Source organism: Ursus americanus, chromosome 29 (genome assembly GCF_024610735.1).
Source record: "Ursus americanus isolate L20-20 chromosome 29, mUrsAme1.1.p, whole genome shotgun sequence".
NCBI lineage: Eukaryota > Metazoa > Chordata > Mammalia > Carnivora > Ursidae > Ursus > Ursus americanus.
In genome coordinates, this window is record NC_142155.1 from 14,916,539 (window position 1) to 14,925,762 (window position 9,224).

Sequence of the window (9,224 nt, forward strand, 5' to 3'; positions counted from 1 at the left end):
TCTTAGAAAACTAGCTCAAGACTCATCTCTTCTTTGAGAACTTTTAGACATAAATCAACATCTTTGCCATATTTTTTGTACCTTTGACCAATTTCACCCACTTGATTGAATGTTTCCCTGAAATGATGTCTTTGAAGTTTTTTAAAAGGTGCCTCCAAGTCTTTATTTTCTTTATAGTACCCACTTGTCCTTTAAATAAATAAGATAAGGAGAATAAAACTGAGTATGCCCACTATAGGCATTTTTTCCATCTTTGCCAACAATGTATTTAACATCGGTTCACTGTGTGAATTTCACAAGCCTATAGTATATGGGACAATATCTTTAAATTAGCCAATAAAGAAATAACATACTCCAAACCAGTGTTAAATTAATGACACTATTGTTCCAGGCAAGGGGGGATGAAAGGAATGAAGTCCAAATTCAGTTGAAGCATGCTGTTGTAGGGACCTTTGTAGGAATTAGTACTCTGGAGAGCTGGCTTAGTCGAAAGCTGACATCCAGCTACCAGCACAAAAGTGAAAGTGTTGTGTGGGTAAACACACCGCTAGGGCACAAGGTGCTGGTGTTGATGGACAAGTTGATCTTGAGGGCACTGCCTGGTTTTCGCCAGTGCCTGTAAGAGAGTGGCCTTTACAGAGGCAGGAGCTCATTGCCCCAAGGTCTTTGGAGAGCTATTTTAGATCAGCAAAGTTTAGCTTTGCCCAGGCTAACCACTCAGAAAGTTCTCTCAAACTCTTGGTATTTATAGTCTACATGTCCCTTTGCCATAGTTGTTTCTTCCTATGTTTTTATTGATAAGCGCCCAGCGAGGCCCCTCAGCAACTGAGCTGCTGAGTTCTTATGGGTGAGAACAGATGAGATGGTGACATCCTGATCCACCCTACTTCATTGTTATATATCAGATCTTTCCATCTAAAACTACCTTTTTTTTTTCCCTCTGTCATTTTTTGGCATCATTTTTTAAATGGAGTATATGGAGTTTGTGTCTATGTATCCAAGGACTTCTTATTAAGAGAATAAATTATCTGAAATGAATTAAAACACTTGTGTACTTTCACCCTCGCACACAAACACTCTTGGAGAATAATTGAGTTACAGTTACAGTGTATCCAGTGTGCTAACAGATCGCATACACCCAAGTAGAAGCTACCGTAAAACCTGGCTTATGCCTTCAGGAGAACTTTTAGAGAAGAGAAGTTACTCTCAAACAGATTCTCTGTCTTTTATCATGCTGCATCTAAGCCAAGGAATGATTCACTCCTCTTTCTAATTCTGTTTGCTTTTTTGTTTGTTTTGCCTTTTAGTGTGTAGTTCACGTTTTCCTTATACTTTTGGGTTTCAGATAAGTATAAAATTATCCTTTTCATATGCTTTCCAAAGGTACTATATTTTTATGATCCTAACTATTTATTCTTATACAGTATAGATCTATGCAAATGCAGAATCTTCCGGATATCTTATTCTCCTCCATATAAATGTTTTCCACAGTGCTTTCCAAGTATATTCCATTTTAAAAGTTGGTTACAATCACCATCAGATAGAATCATAGACCATGGTGGGCTTTTATGAAAAATAATTTCCTATGTGGGCATTCATCTGAAAGAAGCCACTCTCTGTATCATAAGAACTTTATTTCAAATTTCTTTTCTGTCTCCTCTTATCAGATGTTTCTGGACTCTTGCATCTGGGGTAGCTCTACCTACCAACTTCTTTGGTAGGGTTTCAGTCTTCCAAGTGTTTAATTATCACTTGGGATCAAATCAAAAACATATACATGGTTAATTCATAAAATAATATCCAATAGTGGGATCTAACAAATTAATTTGTATTTGCTTTGCGATGAGCTTTTTTTATTTTGATCTTTCTGAGTTTCAGTGTTTAATTCTTTAAGATAAGTGTAAAGCCATGGCAAATAATTCAGTCTAACAAATAGATTAAAAGCTCTCCAACTACTTCATTTTCTGCCTATATTATTTCATTTAATTTAATTAACAGTATTCTCATAATTCATGAAAGTTGCTTATCCTGTTGACAAAAATCACTGTCTAAAACAGTGCTTTTATTACACAGCTACTAGTTTTCACCATATCATCATTTTAAAAATTATTTAAAAATACATGTTTTGGTATTAAATGCTTAATATAAATCTTGCTGAACTTGTATAAACCAAATTTTATATATGCCAACAGAATTATATTCCAGCATATGTGATGATGAGCTAATACAAATCAGAAAGTGAGGTTTAAATTGAAGTTAAAAAAAAAAAAATAAATAAATAAATTGAAGTTAAAATGAACATATGTAAATATGTCACTGGAGTTGACTAATGGTGTTTAAAATAAAAAGTTGAACTATATGCCCCTTTGACATGATTTTTCCATATTAGAATAGCTTTTTCTAAGTGTTCCCCTGCCCCTCCTTAAAATAGCCATACAGTCATTTTAGACACAAAATACATACATACAAGCTAGAGTCAGCCTATAGATAGCCAGTCTACATAAGATTTTGTTATTTGCAGCATATTAGCATAGATTCAATAATTCTAATTACATTGTTTCATTTTGTTATTGCATTTTCCCACATAAGTCATTGTGTTATTCTCTTTTGACAATTTAACAAAATTATTAGCCAAAAACTTATCATTTGAAAAATTTGACAAAATATACCCTGGCATAGAAAATAGTGTATTGTTTTCCACAGTATTACTTTATTTATTTACTGTACTCATGTATTTGTTTTAAGTTTTGAATTCATTTTGCAGAGTAACTAAATATATGAATGAATCTCCAAACCCTACTGAAGCATTTGTCAATAATATTTTGTGCCTGTTGCCAAATTAGAAAAACCACTAAAGTATACTTGGGCAAGCCAGGAAACTAATCATAAATGGAAAACTAAGGTCCACAGCTATTATCTGTCATTTAAAAATATTTTATTTAATACACTTTAAAGGTTTGAGTCAAACCATTTTTATATAAAAATGATTGGAGACATTAATTATATTAATGAGCTTAATGTGCATCTAGTAAGTGGACCACTTGTCCTCTAAAGGACTAGAAATGCTGCACTCATTAGTTTATTAGAGGTTTTTGGTTTTGTTTTGTTTTTTGTTTTTTTTTTAGTTCTCCTCTTACAGGCTAATATAGAAAGCATAATACCTTCCATTATTCACTGATGGGCTGAAGAAATTCAAGTTTAACTACTCTTCCGAGGATTGATGTAAGACCCATCGGCACACACTGTGTAGAAGAATAATTTTAAATTGCATGCCTGTGTGACAGCTCTTAGTGATACAGCTTGTCTTAACTTTCCATGTTATATATCTTCTTGTGAAAATTATAAAAAAGAGCTTTTTAAAAAGTGGATTTTCCTGGGTGGCACAGCAGTTAAGCATCTGCCTTTGGCTCAGGGCGTGATCCCGGCGTTATGGGTTCAAGCCCCACATCAGGCTCCTCCGCTATGAGCCTGCTTCTTCCTCTCCCACTCCCCCTGCTTGTGTTCCCTCTCTCGCTGGCTGTCTCTATCTCTGTAGAATAAATAAATATATAAAATCAAAAAAATAAATAAATAAATAAAAAGTGGATTTTTCTAATGCAAAACTGCAAAAATTGTATTTCACTTTTCACGCTGACTGGGTGACCACAAGAATGTTTTATTTATCTGATTTACTTTTAGCCCCATATAAATACAGATGGCAAAATATCTGTGCTGGGAATACCTAGTGTTTTGGCCAGACATGTTATTTATCTGGGCTACACATGATATGGTTAGAGACAGAGACAGAGATAGAGAGAGATCCTTGGTGTGTGTGCTTAAGATAACTTTAGTACAGTCTATGTCTGCATAGTTTAACGGTCTGCATTTCATTTGTAAAAGAGTTTATATTCAAAATTTTCTCCCCTGTTTGACTGGCCTCCCATTATTCAATCCATCTGCCTCAACAGGCCCTGTTTCGAACAAGGCAATGCAGCCTTTTTATTTTTTCACCTGAGTCACTAGAAGAAATGTCCCTAAAGAAAATGACTCTTGTACAAGGTGTGGTTTAAGATCATTTAGTGTTATCTAAAAGGACAAAATAAGCTGTCAAATTGATGAAATCAATAATAGGTTATTTTAATAAGGATTTTTTTAAGTGAGCATAACCTAGTGAAGGGTTTCTAATTGTTTTTAACTGAAATGTGAGCTAAATTCATAATATTTTGACATTTATTATGAAATGGCTTTCAGGCTAACTTGATAAATAACAACAGTCTATTTCATTCATACCAACCCACTCTTAAGTTTCAGCAAACACAAATATTTGGTACGCCAGACATTTAAAAGCAGAAATCATTTAGTTGAGGTTATTTGGATGGATGAGGGGGAAAAAAAAAAAAAAGGTAGAAATGTCAGGAGTGACTCATCCTTCCAACTTGTTCCAAAGTAGGAACCAAAGGAAGAGAGTCCCAAGTTCTGGTTGTTATTTCCGAGGAACGTACCTGGTAATCTACAGAGCTGAGTCTCGAATCCACTTGATGTATAACTTCCCTGTATTGCTCATTTTTTGGTGCTTGATATGTCCTTAGAAAAAGCATTCATGGAGATTTAGACGGGGTCTATGATTATCATCTAAGCAAACAATGCATTCACCTCGGTTTTCTTTTTTTTTTTTTTAAGATTTTATTAATTTATTTGAGAGAGAGAGCACAAGCAGGGGGAGCAGCAGAGGAAAAGGGAGAAGCAGACTCCCCACTAAGCAGGGAGCTTGAGGTGGGGCTCAATCCCAGGACCCTGGGATCATGACCTGAGCCAAAGGCAGATGCTTAACTGACTGAGCCACCCAGGAGCCCCTAAGGTTTTCATTATCTTATAATTCCTTAGGAACTTACAATGCCAGCTCCTAGGGATCAGAAGCTTTCATGATCTTAACTTTTGTTTCTCCTCTAAGACTTTTATATCCAAAGTCTTTAAACACAATGTGATGTCATGGTTTGGCTCTTGGAACAGAAAGAGGACATCTGTGAAAGTTTTAGAAAGCATGAATAAAGTCTGGACTTTAGTTAATATTATTGTAATTACATTAAATTACTTAGTTTTGACAAATGTGCCATTGTTATATGTTAATGTTAGAGTAGACTGAGTGAAAGATACGTGAGAATTCTCGATAATGTCTTTGCAACTTTTCTGTAAATCTAAAATTATTCCAAGATGAAAGAGTTAAAAAAAAAAAGGTATTGAAGTTCTTAACATTTCATTGGCTTAGTTGAAGCTAAGACTGAGGCACAGGAGCAGAGGTCCACTTGTTGGCTTAACTGCAACTGTCTGAAGAAAACAAAAGTAATAATTGACGTATTTGGAGGTCAGATAATGAGGATTAGTTTGCCTTTTTATTTTTAAAAGAATTAATTATGTGAACCTTGCATTTGCCTATATGATATTTCTTTTAAAACAAGTTAGTCTTGCATTTCTAAAATGGTAGAGAATAAGTTAAATATGAAAAGTGTTAAACCCTCATTCAATTGTTACTCTTTAGTCTCTTCTACCAGAGACTACGTCTTTAACTTTTTCTGATTTTAGTTTCCTGGTGGTTACTTCTATGTTTCAGCAATATGTATGTTTATAGCCTTGATCTTTATGTAATTATTTAGATGTAATTATTTTACTGGACTTAAAAAATTACAACCAATCTCCTTCTTTCCTTTTTCTCATAAAATTAGAGCAATGCCCTTGCATTCCCTACTAGACTCCTCTGTAATGTGTTGCTTCCCAGAGAGTGTATCCTTCTAATCACCACTAAGTGACATGAGGTATCAGCACTCCTATCGGTACATCTCCCACTTTTCATTTTTTCTCAGTCAACCAAAACTTTATTTTTACATTTTCCATGTTAAGGTGTATATTCTCCTCTGTAGCCGTAGTAACATTACCAGTGTTCTGTCTGTGTTTACTCTAAAATATAATATCCAATATGATTTTGCCCTATAAATATTATTTAATACGGGATCTTTATAAAACTCTCAGGTAAATGACCCTGGATATTCCTAGTGTGAAGTTCGGTTGGATCTCTAATCTGCATTATAAATTTTTCAGAGGATATCATGGTTTTTGTTATCTTTATATTTGGACTTTGCTTTTCTTATAATTTTTCTTTGCCTTTTTATCCCCTTAATATTTGTAATGTTTTTCTTTGTGTCTCTGTCTTCTTATTCAGTCTTATCTTCTACTGTGCCTAAGATTCTACTCATGTACTTTGGTCACCTGAATCCTATTTCCCAAAATCGTCTTTACTCACGAGTTCTATACTCTGCAGCCAATCTGAAATTATTGTTCTCTGGACCTGCTGCACACTCAGGCCCAAAGAATCCCCATCTCTACTCTAGTCTGACTCCATTTGTTTATTTTTTTTAAGAAATTTTTAATTTGTTTAAAAGAAAAGGATGGAACTTAATCTCTACTTACAGGACACTACAAGATATGAGATTCCATATAGAAATCAGAAACCTACTGAGAGGAGAAGCTTCATACAATAGGTACAGTTTGGAACTGTCCAAGTATAGTTTCCTTGTAAAAAATGCTACAATAACAAAACACATTTAAAAAGAGGTCTTAGTAGAGAAACAGTAAGACAAATTTATACCAAACTTGGCATATAACAAACAACTTTATGCCTCAGCTGTACAGTCTAAAAGCTAAAGGTCCCAGAAGTGCCATCCTGAACTTGGAAGGTATAGTCTTCAGAGGTAGTTTCTAGCACAACGTTTTGATCTTCCTTTTCCTCAACAGAGATACTTCTCAATCAAGTTTAATGAACCTTTGTACACACACTCATTTTCAGGGTTTCGTACAACTTCCATTTTGTCCAGACCTCAACATTCTTTAATCATTATACTAAGTTTCTCAGTTTCACCTAGTTTCTCAGCAGCCTGAAAGATGTTTGAAGTGGCATCCAGAATAACCAGAATACTCCTGATATCTTTTGCAGTTGAGAGGTTGGTTCATCGTTCTATTATGCCACAATGAATGAGGTATCCAATCTGTACAACTGTTCTGCCACTTGTATACTTGGTCACAGCCCAGATAGTTTCCTTTTCTGTCTTAAAGTCTGCCTCAGCAAGAACACCAATGAGGAATGGGACTAATCCATGATTCACAACTTTCTGTATCTGGCCCTGGTGACCAGTTTTCATACTTGATATTGTCCATGTAGCTTCCTTTTGAATATTAGTTTTGGGATTCATTAGCAGGCTGGGAAAGATGGCAAGTGCTCCTGCATCTGTTACACCCTGAGTCTGTTCGTCTGTCCCAGTGACAATATTTCCTATGGCTCTTAGTGCAAGAGTCACAATGGGCAATTCAGTAACCCCTAGAAGCTTCATAAGTTGGGGCACAACTTCTGTTTTCACAACCATTTCAGTCCATTCATTTGGGCCAAGAATAAGGTAGGAAATGGCCCAGCAGGTATCTTCTAATACTTCTGGATCATCATGATGCAGGAGATGAATTGAAGTAGGAAGAATCTGCTCAAACTCATCTAACAGGATTCTTGTGGAGACAAAGAATTGAAAGTGTTCAGTAGGGTTACATAAGTAACCACCCTCTAAAGATGACATATCAGGAACTGCAGGGACAGCCAACAGTGGGTCAGCTGCCCATACTTAATATCAAGTCTCAGAAAACCAAACCATCACCTGCAATGTTTCTTGGAGCCCATATAGCTTGTGCACTGACATGGGCATGGGGAAATGCCAACAGAGAAATGAATGCTGGGCTAGCACTTCCATCAACCACAACCTTGGTCTGTTCTGATGTCCCAGAAGCAATGTGAGTGAGGACCCAAGCAGATTCAAACTGAAAGTGACTATAATCAGTTCTGTCCAAGAAGGACACAAATTTTGGAATCAAACCAGCCTGATTATGTTGTCCGTGGGGGGGTTGTTTTTACGTAGAAAGCATTTTCCTAGCAGCATGAGTAGCCTGGAGCTGACTTTCCAAATTGTTGCTATTTATGCCTTTGACAGTGTCATCAACAGACCAATTCACAGTGCCATGGTTTTTGCAGTTTCGTGCAGGGACAAGTAGCGTCATCAGAAAATGAGCTGACATTTCTCCTGTTCAGCATCTGGTCATCCTTCTTAGCTGTCCTCAGCTCCACGTTAACATCTATTCAGCACCGCATCATTTCTGTGCTGTCTTCCCCCTTGTTCTTGAATCTGTTAAGGTGGGCAGTTGGTGAATTAGCATCCTTGTTGTGGACATGGTTAGGAGACAAAGGGAGAGAGCTACACGCTGGCTCAGGCTTCCATAGGAGACTGTGGGGGGCATCGCAGGCTGCAGGTCAGCTGCCCTCAAAACGTCCACCATGGCTCAGCCCAAAGATGGTGGGCTGCCTCCATTTGTTTTAATTAAATTTTAATTCTTAATTAAAATTATTTTTTAATAATTAAAAAGAAATGCTGGGGCGCCTGGGTGGCTCAGTGGGTTAAGCATCCACCTTCAGCTCAGGTCATGATCTCAGGGTCGCGGGATCAAGCCTTTGTGTTGGGCTCCCTGCTCTGCAGGGAGTCTGCTTCTCCCTCTCACTCTGCCTCTCCCTCCCCTTCTCTCTCACTCTCTTTCTCTCTCTCTCTCAAATAAATAAGTAAAATCTTTAAAAAACAAAAAAAGGCTCTTATTTCCTGTTGTCTGAATCTTTTATGTAGCATTCAGTTCCTGCTTTATGTCTGCAAAATCTTTCCAAATATATTAGAAGACATTTACTATAGTCTTTTTAATGCTATCTTCAATTATCTGTATTAGCTCCCTGTCTAGGATCAGATCTTTGGTCTGAATGTATTTGTCCTCTTCGTTAATGTTTCCCGTGTTTTTCTTGGTACACTGGTAATACATGTTTATTATTCATATTTGCAATGCGGAGACTGTATAGAAGCATTATGTGCATCTAGAGAATGTCAGTTGGCCAGCTGCACTTTAAGGTGTGTTGCACATTATTATGCATATTATGGGTGAATTGTACATTATTCCTGGGTATCCCTAAAAGCTATATCATCTGCATTAGCTGCAATTATTCTCCCAAGGCCCTTGTTCCATTTCTCAAGAGAATATTCTATCAGTTTTATGCCTCTAAATAACAACTTCTTAGCAACTCAATGTGAAAATGTGGAAGACGCTTTAGGAGAGAGAAAAAGGATTCTAACTCTTTTTTTAAATGCAGAATTTCAAATGGTCACAGAGAAAAGCAGGAT

The 9,224-nt window shown here is 36.4% G+C and overlaps 1 pseudogene; it reads right to left on the reverse strand.

The window, feature by feature from the left end:
• Positions 1–6,664: 6,664 nt before the first annotated feature.
• On the reverse strand, positions 6,665–8,868 carry LOC123797135 (importin subunit alpha-1 pseudogene; annotated as a pseudogene).
• Between the last annotated feature and the right edge of the window lie 356 nt (positions 8,869–9,224).